Source organism: Mauremys mutica, chromosome 3 (assembly GCF_020497125.1).
Source record: "Mauremys mutica isolate MM-2020 ecotype Southern chromosome 3, ASM2049712v1, whole genome shotgun sequence".
NCBI classification, from domain to species: Eukaryota; Metazoa; Chordata; order Testudines; family Geoemydidae; genus Mauremys; species Mauremys mutica.
The window spans coordinates 40,247,181-40,260,581 of record NC_059074.1 but is presented as its reverse complement, the minus strand read 5'-3'; positions in this window follow the sequence as shown (position 1 = coordinate 40,260,581).

Here is a 13,401-nt window from a genome sequence, read left to right as displayed (position 1 = left end):
TCCAGTTCTGGGTACCACATTTCAGGAAAGATGTGAACAAACTGGAGAAAGTCCAGAGAAGGGCAGCAAAAATGATTAAAGGTCTAAAAATCATGATCTATGAGGTAAGATTGAAATAATTGGGTTTGTTTAGTCTGGAAAAGAGAAGACTGAGAGGAGACATGTCAACAGTTTTCAAGTACATAAAAGGGTGTTACAAGGAGGCAGGAAAAAATTTGTTTTTCTTAACCTCTGAGGATAGGATAAGAAGGAATGGACTTAAAATTGCAGCAAGGGTGGTTTAGGTTGGACATTAGGGGAAAAAGTTCCTAACTGTCAGGGCAGTTAAGCACTGGCATAAATTGCTTAGGGAAAAGTGGAATCTCCATCATTGGAGATGTTTAAGAGCAGGTTAGACAAACACCTGTCAGGGATGGTCTAGATAATACTTAGTCCTGCTATGAGTGCAGGGAGCTTGCCTAAATGACCTCTCGAGGTCCCTTCCAGTCCTATGAGTCTATGATAAGGATTCAAAATGTATTGATATTATTACTATACACTTTTTCAAGGCAACCATAATTGGTGTTTAGAGCCACACTCAAATTTTAAACTGGGTCATTAACATTCCAAATGAAGGGGCACAAGAATCCCACCACAAGATTCTTTTGTGGTCTACTTTTTTTTGAGTCAAAGTCTCTTGCTGACTTTCCAAGCATCTTACAGTGTAAGTTAAAGCTGAACCCTTAATCATGCAAGTAAATCAGTGGAACTACTTGTGTGAGTAAGGACATGTGATTAAAGTTTGTGTGATTAGGCCATTAGAATTTTGATGACTTCTAGCCATACAATCCCCAGACTTAACACAACTCTTCTATTCTTCTCCTTTATCCCATTACTAAGGTACATCCCCCACATATTACAACATTGTACTTTAAAACAGGCTTTTGTTTACACTGTCATTGTAGCAGAAATACAATTATGTTTACTTTGTTTCATTAGTTCCTAATATGAGCCAGATACAATACAAACAACCAAGGATATTCATTCTGGCATTGCCTCTTTACAAAATATCACACACAATTAAAGTGCCACACAAAATCCACCTTTTCTCCCCTTAAATCCCTCCTTACTACATACCCCTGCAGCGGAGCATTTTGACATTAATTTAACAAATACAATAAGTATTTATAAAAAGCAATTAAAAAGAGTGTAATTTGAAGGACTTTACTGTTCAGCACACACAACTCCAATTGACTTTCATATGCTATATTGGTTGTACAGATTTGAACTGTGGTGTATCTGAGCTAGCTCACAATCAAGACAGTAGGCAACTTCCTCTGTTTGTTCAGTCTTCAGCATACCATTAATGCTCAATAAATAAACATTAATAACTAAAGTGGCTAATGACATTGTATTGCAAGAAATGTGTAAAACTAAATCCCGCTTTAATACCTTGTGAGCTTGATTGTATTTTTCATGTACTTTTTATATTTTGTTTTGTACTACACAATATATTTCCTTCTATCTGCATATGCTCTCCTAACGTCATTCATTGGGAGCTCTGCTGCAGTGGCATATACTCCTCTATTTCACCTTTGATGGTCTCCTACCTGCAGTCTCGGCACATGTCAGCCAAAAAGGGAGGAGAGAGGGAATAGTATTAGCTGACTTCTTGCTGGCTGAAAGTGAGGCTGCCAGCTTCTGTCTCCTAGTGTGATTGACAGGTGTAAAGCCCACTGAGTATACCAGCGGTGAGGAGGTCACTCTGGGCATGAGAAACTGAGTCAGCAGCTCTTAGAACCAAAAAGGCAACTATGAAGATGGTGGGAAATGCAGACAACTTCAGGCCAGGGGAAAATTCATTCTCTGATGGCTGCGGTGAGGGGGTGGGGGGATGCAATTCTGTGTGGGCAGGGAAAGGAGAAATGACTATTTGAGTTAGACAGGAAAGGGGGAAGGGGAACATGATTAGTAGCAGTTTATTTATAACCAAGTCTCTGAAGCGAATACCTAATCTAGAAACTTCATTCACTTTTCCTTTGACTATGGTTTTTTGACTTGTACTCTACACAAATCCAGAAATGCATAAAGACACAACTTGTAGCAAAAATAAACCCCACAGCTTTTATGAATGAGAATCATTGTACAGTGCTCAGTGAAAGTACTTACATCATGCAAAAAAAACCTATTTAAACAACTCAGGTTTTCAGGTGAAAAATGAAACCTAAAATGAACAAATTAAAGATTTTTTTTTTAAAATATAAGAAAAGGTCTCAGTGCACTAAAGCCTGTGAAGTACAGCTGGAAGGGGAGGAAAGGTGAGGGGGCATCTGGGAAAAATTTTCAACAAAAATGAGGGAAAAAATGAATTAAAAGAGAAACCAACATTTTTTGGGGTTTGTCAAAAAACAAAATATCAAACATTTTTAAGTTGCTGAAAACCAAAATATTCAGTTTTTTGGTTAAAACCCTTATTTTATGCAAATAGATTTTTTTTAAACAAAAATTTCCACTTTGTTGAAAACACATTTTCTGTCTCTCCCCAAAAATTAAAAACAACCCCACCCACCACAGCCATTTTGTTCACCATTTGGACTTTGCATCCTCTTGGTTATCCAGAAATAAGGTTGTAAACTGGGAAGGAAAATATGTTTCATACACAGTGAACCAAAGAGCAAAAGATCGCAGGGTTCTGGAATTGCTGAACTTGTCACATGGCACCAAACGGTGAGGTCAGCTTTCAAAACAAAATGAAACTATGTGAAGCCCACCTGCTTTCTGGTGACATTAAAAATTCAAAGCTTTGTCCAGGCTTGTTATGATGTTCATTAATGTTTGTGAACTTTTCAAGTGAACCCAGATCCAATTCAAAGTTAACGGGGGTAGATTTATGTTTTTACATTCAAGCCCATCTGAGACTTTTTTGGTTTTCCATTATGACATGGTTTTGCACCCAAATAATCTGCAGTTTTGTTGGAATTTTGTTTTGAGGTTTCTTTGAAATACACATTTAAAGCAAAAATGAACAAGGCCTTCCTGTGTATGCATCACAAGTCGATATCTACATTCAGGGCTGGTGCAAGGAAGTTTTGTGCCCTAGGCTGCCGGCAGCAGCGCGCTGACCCAGGGGAACCCCTGGGCTGCTGGCGGCAGCTCAGACTCCTTCTCCCTCCCAGGGTAGTGGCCGCTCAAACACTTAAAAATTTTTTTGGGGGTGGGGGGCGCACCGCTTTTTGGTGCCCCCAAATCTTGGCGCCCTAGGCAACCGCCTAGTCTGCCTAAATGGTAGCACCGGCTCTGTCTACACTGTTCAGCTATCTAACTGCTGCATCATCGAGGGCAGAATCCACCCTCAAATCTTCTAATGGTGCACTTCTCAACCACATTTGACCATCTGCATTGCTGCCCTACAGTCACACAGGGAAAATTGGGCTAAATCAAATGGGGGACTTTTTCACTTGCCTTCTCATGGCGTCCCCTTTGAGGAGCATAAAGTGAAAGGATAGTAGACAAAATGCAGAACACAGGCTTGCATTCTAAGTGAACATGGTATGCATCTGCTTGAATCAAAAACAAAGAAAAGATTTCTCTGAACCTAGCCTGCAGAGTTTCACCCAGTTTGGTTTAACTTCTCAGTGATTTAATGAGCTGCATCCCACCTACCGTGCTATCTCTGTTTTAGGATTTATAGATGCTTATAACCCAATTAAGACAACTGAAGACTTCCATACACTAGTGTCCTAGCCAATTCTTTGGATGAGTTGTCAGTTCCCTTTAGAGTTTAACTCACCACTCTCAGATCTGCTCCCCAAGAAACACTCTGTAACATCCTGGATGGTAGCTTAGTAAATATTTAGACAGTGGCAGAGTGCTTTGTGAAATTCATGCACGAGTTCTTCCATTTGCAAAGTCCATAGCACTCTGTGGAAGGATAAGGTTAGAAAGGACAATTCAAGTGCCATGTTTCCAGAAGGATCCCACATTTTCTCAAGAGGCCCCAAAATGTTGGGATTCCATCCTCCTCAGACCTCTTAATATATATGTGGGTACGGTGCCCTGCATTTCTGCTTTCTTCATTCTAGACTATACTTTTTTCAGTTTATAGCCCAACCCATAGTATGCACCTACCCTCCACGTCTGATACAGTTGTAATCTCCGCTATGATAGAAATTCTAAGTAATTAAGATAAATCAGTAATTAGTGGCAAAATATATTTGTGAGGTAGTCATATTTTGCCCTGTCCCACATTCTATTTGCCTTTATAATGCTCTTCAAACTAAAAGTAAAATATTTTTCATGTTTGTGTAAAGTACATACGTTGATGGGGTTTCCCCTTTTTTTTTTTTTTTAAACTTTACTGGTCCTTTACTCTGTCGTGCTTCCTCACTTCAGACCCCTGACAGAAATAAAACCCTTCTTGCTAGCAGGTATTACCCAAATACAGCATTCTCCTTACCTCATCTTAGGGACAATGATTCTTTTGCCTTTTCCCCTGGATTCCCTCTGCCTAGTGCTAATTATTACTTCTTGGTGGAAGAGTAGAAGATGTATTCCCTTTATCAATTGGGTCTTCAGTCTTCTTAGCATATGCACAAACTGCCTCATGTGTCATGTGACCAGGATTCATCACCGAATTTGGTCAGTAATGGTCCCAAACAAAATACTAACACTATTGCAAGGTATAAGGTGTTGGACCATTTCTGTAGATTGTTTGGTTTTTTTGTTTTTAAAATAGGAAATCCTTACTGATGGTTTTACGGAAAGTGATCCACAATTCCTCCAGCAGAGAGTATTGAAAGAATGTAGTCAAAACTCTGCTTTCCATACCACCCACATCACATTTAGACAAGACAGGTTCCTGTCTCTCTTCTTACTAAGCAGAAAGTTTAGGTGAAAAGCAAACATGGTGACAGAAATCTAACTAAGCATCTTTTATTTAACAATATCATTAAAACTTTGTCACACTGCCCCCCCCCCCCCGCTGCATAATTCAGGGCAAAAACTTTACAGAGGACAATAACTGTAGTATCCTGCACCTAAATCTGGATTCACACAAAAAGATTCGTTAACCAAGCATCTGCCCTATTTGACCTAAATTAAACAATCTGTGACATGAACCAAACAATTCTAAAAATTGGTGATAATGTATATACCATATGTAGAGGTAAAATAAAACCACACTATTAAAAGCAAGATTGGACAGAGTTTAGTGGCTTCAACTCTCTACAGTCCTTAGAATATCAATGATTTGATATCTCACAAGGTTGGTCTATTACTGTATTAAACGGTTTTGCCTCTCTGTAATATTTGCCTTCCTTTGTAGTGATCAATGAAATACAACTCCAGAATATTGACTATGGGCAGTTAGGACCTGATCCAGAGCCAGATATGCTCCATGGAAAGACTCCTATTGATTTCAGTAGCCTTGGGATCAAACCCTTCCATAATGCCGAAGAATGCAGTTTGTCAACCCTTAGAGAAAATAGTCCATTAATAAACCAAACCATTTAAGTGAATAAAGGAAATAAAATAAGTTTGCTGAGGGAGTGTAGCTTGGGGTAGAAAGACAATTGGAGAAAATCAATACATGTTCTATATGAATGCCTACTAGGATGTTGCTTTTCTAAGTTTGTCACACTTCCTGGACTATGTCAATATGCATATACTGAATAAGATACATGTATTAATAATAATTAGTGAGTAACAAACGCACAGACCAAAAAAATAAAAAAACAAGCCAATACAAAAACAAACCACCCACACCAAGGAAGCAATTCACAACCATTTCGTTAATTACATTCAAGTTAGTCCAGAGACAGGGATGTCACTACAATTCTGGAGTACTCAATATTTTATTAAAGGCCTGCTTGCCATTCGAATCAACAATCTCACATCCTGCAACAGGCTTCTTTTGATCTATCTGTCTAGGTGCTTCTATAGCCCCATGGTGGTTGTATCTCAGCACCCAACAGCTTTATCCCCCTCTTCAGTTCAGGCCCTCTTTTTTATATTTCATCACCATGGCCAGTCCAGTCTGGGATTAAGCTGCTCCATTTATAGCTTCCTTCCAGTCAAACACTTGCCCAAACCTTTTAACATATGTGTGAAAGATTTGTTTAAAACACATTGTCACTTTGATGAAAGTTAAATTTAAAATCAACTCAAAAACATGTGGTAATAGTCCATGTCACTATTAACATTTTATAGTCTCAGAGTGGGTTTACAAGGAAGGAACAAAGGGCCTCTTTCTACAAGGTGCTGAGAGTTTTCAACTACCAGTTACTTCCAAAAAAAATTGTGCCTTAAAGCTGAAAATTTCAAAATTACCTATGGGATGTGGATGTGCATATTAAAATTAAAGTGAATTGGGCATCTAAATCACCTGGATGGTGTGAAGAATAAGGGAGCTATTAGTACTTTTTTTTTTTTTAAAAGAATAGCATGAATCTCAGTTTCCCTGCTTGATATTCTTCTGTCTGACTACACCAAGTTGAATAAAAATGGTCTGTTAGGAATAGCAAGCAGGAAAGGAAACAACGGTACAGATAAAAGGCATATGGGGTAAACAATTTCACAGGAATTAAGTTGACAATGGCTGGACCATTAATTGGGAAGATGACGTTTTCAGGTGCCAGGACAGTTACACAGCTGTTTTGCCAAGGCCAGAGCCTAGAGATCATAAAGATCATAAGCAGTTAAAAGCACCCCCCTGGAGAGAGTAGAACGGGGGGTAGGAGTGGGGGTGGGAATTGAGTGGTCAGCAGCTACTGGGGATGTAGGGGGGAGAGAGAGAGTAGATGCAGCAAGGAAGTCTCTCCCAGCCCAGAGAAGGTGGTATCTGGGCTAAGTGGAACTTACCAAAACTTGCAAGGAAAGGATAAAGTTCAGGTAAGATAAGATGTAAATAGACTTTTGTTGTTTTAACTTTTTCTCTGCTTGCTACATACATTTGGATGAATAAACAATGTTTGTTTTGAAGGAACTGTTCTCAGTCACTTTAATCAGCAACTGATCATAAGCTCCTAGGGGGAAGTTCCTTGCAGATACCAAATACAGTTGGGCCTGTCATGCTATCAGAGGTGGGGAACAAGGGGGCTGCAACCGAAGGAGCCAAACAAAAAGTGATAGAGTCACAGGATTTTATGCACAGACAGTTAAAGGTAGCAAATCCGGGTCCGTGAAGGGTGCACTCAAGAGGGTCTGCAAAAGGCCCAAGTGCAGCTGGCCCTGTCACCATGACAGGTAGCTTTGACAAGCTCTCCATAATTTTCATGTAAAAAATTAAATGCATGCTGGTTCCATGGAATTTCAGGACCTTTCCACCTGACCCTGCCTCCACAAGTGACACAGAGGACTGGAAGTATTAATTCCTCTTCCCTTGTGCTGCTGCTGGTTGCCATAGGGAACATTCAGGACTCTCTCTGCCAGGAAAGTCTTTGTGATATTTAATTGAATTCTTGATAGTCTGGGCAGCCCTAAGCTCCTTTCCACTATGCAGGGCTAAGAAGAGCGAAAGAGTGAAATACAGGCTGAAAAGAAAAGGAGGGGAGGAAGCACAAAGATACTCACTTCATCATAGCATGTTCTCTTCAAAAACTGGTATATTTCCCAGTGGAACTGCTGCTGCTTGTAACATTATCTCCCCCTTCTGAACTGAAGGCTCTACCTTCCTGCAAAGAAGGTGAACCAATGGTACCATGGCCATGTTTCTTCATGGCTCCCTGCCAGGAGAAACAGGGAGCAGGCACTTCTCAGTAGCGATCCAATATCTTGTATGAGGGAAACCAGATTCCCTTGTGGATCTCAGGACACATGCCTAGAGGGCCATTTCCCATACGGAAACCTGAACCAAGCAGCAAAGAGAGGCTGAAAAATTGATTATTTTCCATGAACACTATGTAAGAGTTAGTCTTTCATATATATTAATAAATTAGTGAAATGAAAAACACTTTTGTGTTCTGTTCTCTAACAACCTATCCTATCCACATTGAAGCCCGTGGCAAAGCTCCTTTTGACTTCAGTTGGTATTGGGTGAGGGTCTATCTAACTGGTAACATGGATGATAATACAGTGTATACTTCACCAAATGTGTAGGGACCAGGGCCGGCTCCAGGCACCAGCGCAGCAAGCAGGTGCTTGGGGTGGCCAACAGAAAGGAGCGGCAAGTCCCTCAGTCCCTCTCAGAGAGAAGGGCTGCCACTGAATTGGCGCCGAAGAATGAAGTGGTGGCAGTAGAGCTGCCAGTGAAGTGTGACCGATCGTGGCTTTTTTTGTTTTTTTTAATTTAATTTTTTTTTTTTGCCGCTTGGGGCAGCAAAAACACTGGAGCCGGCCCTGGTAGGGACCTAGTGACTTACTGTATAAGTACTTCAGCAATAGTAATATTTTGGTTCACTTTCAACTAATAATTTAGTATTCTTTCAATCCAAATGGTGACCTTTAGAAACATTTTCATAGTGAAGTATAGCATATAGATAATCTATACAAAACACCTCAAACGCTGAGGTTATGTAGGTGAAAACAGTTATGTAGTTATTGAAGACAAATGGTAAAATCTTAAGGGCCACCTCTTTACTAAGCCTACTAAATTTATTTTTTTCCTACTCTAATTTTGTTCCAACATCTACTGTTGTTTTTTAGGAAGTAACTTGCAAAATTATTTCATACAAATCTGGAAAGGAACTCATCTATTCTAAAGATAAATAACTTTATTTTTAAAAAGAAACAGCCAAGGATTTACTAGTGAAGAATGACTTTTTACAGTTGTGACAAAAATCCTGTTTGACAGCCTTGTTTATGTTGGAGGAAATAATGATTGCTGACAGTCTGAAGGACCACACAGTGTTTTATTTACATTTGAAACATTTGAAATCAGCTCTGTTTAGATAATGTTTACATTCTGCATCTGGCTTGCCTGCACATGTTGCTTGCATGCTGTATTAAAGTTAGTATATCACACTTGAATTGTAATCAATAATGTCAAAATTTCACAGTCAGCTGAGAGCTATTAATGTCAAGTTGTTGAGTCTCCTGTTAAATATTTTGTTCACTTAGATCTTGGAATCTAGCTGTTAATGGAAACCTCTTCACATTATAGAAAATAATTGTGGAGGTTTTTATTTAAGAGCATGAAATACCTACATTCTGATTTATTTCATATTCCTCCTCTAGAGAGCCAAAGAAATGTATTTATTAATGTAATAATTTGTACAGAAAGGGATTCCAAGTTACACGAATCCCTAGGATTTGGAGAGCACATTTCTGAATATATATTGTAGAAAATTAGCAGTTTTAAATTAAGTAACCCTGGGTTAAGACCATCCATTCAGCAGCACAGTATTTTTACAATTACTTAAATAAGAAAGATGATTTGATGTGATCTGTACCAATGAAGAACTTCTCCCTTCATTTTATATTGTCTATCTCTTTATTTTGCCAATCAGTTCAGAAATGTTAAGTGAACAATAACCTGCTGGGTATTTTGGCAATCTGAATGAAAGGCTTGGACACAATTCTTCTGAACATAAAGAGCCAGGGGTTGTATTTTTTCCATGCAGTTTCCATCTTAATAACAAACAAAAAAGTAACAACTTTAATGTGTCAAAACAAGCAACAGGAATCAATAATTGCCAGTATCCTGTACCATTTTCTGTTACTAAAATAGATATGAAATTATTTTTCCCAATATCTTCCCCTCCACTGATTTTTTTTCTTTTCTTTTCTTTCCATTCTTCACTCTGGTTTGCACTAGTATATCAGTTTGATGTATGATCCAGCCTTGGAACTCTTGTTAGTAGGTGTTTGAAATGAGGTTGCCTTGAGCAACTTATTGGGTCATATGAAGAAGAAAGGATGGTCATGCAACCTCTACATCTGAACTGAAAGAACAACATTTGTGTACGGCACTTATCATGTAGACTGATCTCTTAACAGGCTGAAGAAATGACAATCTAGAAGGGCAAGTAATCTTCAGTATTATAGGCTTCGACACTGCATGTTTCATGTAGCAGAAGTGCTCTTCTTATGATGCTTATACTTCACTTCATAGCATGAACAAAACTGAATTACATTTATTGCAATTCTTGAAAGGCTTTCTCAGGTATGAGAGCACTCAGCAGTATACCAGACTAAAAGCAGCCTTTTGGATACTCACTATCATAAAGCAAACCCTTTATCTGACAAAGTGTGGAGGAAAATGGTACCTTGATTGTTTTCCCCCAGCCCTTTATGGTGAAGACAAAGAAAACACTTTCTTGCTCAGAGGGCAGCTGCAGAGTGGAATGAGACTTGTCAGTCAGTATTTTTGACAGATCTTCAAGTTCTTCATGCAGCTGATAAATATTTAACTGCAGAGGATAAATATCAAGCTGGGTACCTTCAAACACTTCAATGAGATGGACAGAATTTATTCTTTAGTGATGCAAGTTCCAGCCTAGAGAATAAGTAACAATTTGACAATATGGTGGTTATAACCATTCAGATAAAGGCTAGTATGTAAACATGTAGTGAGGAAAAATAAATACCTTGTCTGCTGCTCCATATGAGATATTGGAAAACTAAATTAGTACACAAGGCTAGTGAGTTTGCTAGCTCTAAAAAGTATTCTGATTGGATGGGTCCTCAAAATTATGTAAACAGATATCAATGATCTTCTCTATATTGTATCTACTTGAACAAGATCATGCTCCCATTGAAAACAGAAATAACCATAGATTTCAAATGATTGAGGGTTTGTTCCAAAGCCCATGAAGTCGATGGAAAGAATCCCATTGATTCCAGTTGAGCGGGATTACATCCATGCTGTTAGTTGTTTTAGTTTTGCTACAAGGAAACTTAAGATCCACATTTGAAAAGAATTAAATCAGATATGCAAAAGAAGTGACCCAAAACACATCAGACACATTTTATGGCTGCTAAGATTTATAAAGGGTTTTGTTTTTATACATGTTTGTCAGAATCTGATTGCTGACAACTAGTGAGAGTGCTGCTTTGGTTTATGGCTGAAATGTGGCCTTAATTTTGGAATTAAATATGAAGGAAGGAAATGAGGAACATTAAAATACAAAGGACACATTGAAGGAAATGCCAGACTGAGTGCAACTAATAATGCAAGTCAAATTTTAAAGTGTAATTGGCAGGTCTATGTTTCACAGCAAATGAACTCTGAAGAAAGTCTCACTATAACTTAAATCAAGATCAATCCTCAAAAAGACTGCATCTCTGTTTAAAGGAAATTTGTTTTGGCTAAAACTTGTAGTTAATGAAAACAATGTTCAATGGTACTCATGTATATGTGATACTTTGTAAACCCAAAATATCCCCCAGGAAGGTGTATGAACTGAGGCTGTCAATAGTAAAAATACATTTGTATCTATATATTTTCTCTTATGATGCTCAACAGTATTGCTCAGACATTTTGTGCGATTTAACTCATGTTGTTAATTACTTAACCAACAATTAGAGTATAAAGTGATTTGAAGTATGAGGATGAAAAACACCATATAACTGGATAATGAAGAGGAGAATATTCTCCAAATATAAGCAGACACTGCAAATATCATGGAGAAAATAAATTTACAGAGCCCTATAATCTTATTGTTTATGTGCCCAATGGATGACTTGGTTTTTAAAGGCCACAGTTAGCATGTACTTCTTACCATTAGTAAGAATTTATTTATTCAACCAAACCTTTCAGAAGAACTTAACCACTCCAATAAGTAAAAAATTACCTACTCATTGCTGAGAGGGGAAAGAGGAGTAGTGTTTAACATTTATACTGGAGGCCTCAATAAGATTGGGACCCCATTGTGCTAGGCACCATGCCAACATGCAGTATCTAAGAGCCTCTGCCCCAAAATGCTTACACAGTCTACAAGATCAAACATAACAGATGGATGAGAGAGCAAGTGGGTAAAAGAGAACACAGGATAACAAAAACAATAGGAGGTTTAAGCACAGACTAGCTGTGTGTAAAATTCTTAGCCAACCAGTTGCTGTAATCATGGATAAACTATAATATATGGATGAAGTTTCAGTATTCAGCTTGTGTTATTTATACCGCTTATAGCAAAATTTCATAAGCCTAAATTGTCTTTCAGACCCACATCACAGAGGTGACATCAGACTCACACCATCCTCAAACTCCGCAATCAAGCGATTCTCTACCATGAAGCCTGGATCTTTACTCAGCCAAAACTTTTATTGGTGTAAAATATCACTGCATACCAAAATCAAACTCTGCCTGTAATTTTCTGCATTCCTTTTTTGCACTTATTATAGGTATTTGTATTTTGAACAAGATAGAGATTCTCAACCTTGCTGTTGCAAATGTGTCAGGGGGCGGCAGGGACAATCCTGACATTTCCATATGGCTAAATGAAAGAAGGGGCCCAGCTAGATAAAGGAAGATCCTGGTAGGTAAAAGGTTGAGAATCACTGAACTAAGCAGTTATACAACTTACAATGCCTTTTAGTTGCTGAAAAGTCAGATCTAAAGACTGCTCTCACTGATGCAGATGTAATTATGGAGTAACTCCAGTGCAGTCCATGAAGTTATACTGTATTTACAGGTGTGCCACTCCTTCATTTGTGCTATATACTGTAGCTATAAAAAATGAATAAAATCTATTTCAGTATTGGGATTAGAGGTAGATGAATTGGTGTGGTCTGAACAACATTTAGACCCAATATTTCCACAGAATTCCAACCAAAATTGGTGAAGGATGAAGCAGGTTAATTTTTTTGCTTACACTTAAGGCATGGACAAAAAACCCAATGAGTTAAAAACACTAAGAAGCTTTCTTTGTAATATTTTGAACTCAGCCAAGACCAAGAGCCGATGGAAATCTCATGGACACACCTATTCCCATGACATTTTTAGACTGACATGTTTTTAGTAAGTGTTGGATAAGTCTGGATGCTCAGCCAAACTGTTTATAACAGGGGTTCTCAAACTGGGGGTTAGGACCCCTCAGGGGGTCACAAGGTTATTACATGGGGGGGGCATGAGCCATCAGCCTCTACCCCAAACCCTGCTTTACATCCAGCATTTATAATGGTGTTCTATATGTAAAGTGTATTTTATTTTCAAGGGGGTTTGCACTCAGAGGCTTGTCATCTGAAAGGGGTCACCAGTACAAAAGTTTGAGAACCACTGGTTTATAAGTCATTTTGGCCAAGATTTTCAAAAATAGATGCCTATGGTTAGGCTCCCACATCTAACTTTAGGCATCATAAATAGGTGGTGTGATTTTCTAAAGTGCTGAGCACCCATGACTTCAATTAAAGTAAATAGAAGCTGCTGGCTACGCAGCTCTTTTGGAGATCAGACAACTTATTTATGTGCCTAGAATATGGATTGAGGAGTTTAACGAAGGGCACATTTTTTTAAAATCTTGGGTTTGAGATTTGTACAAATTTAAT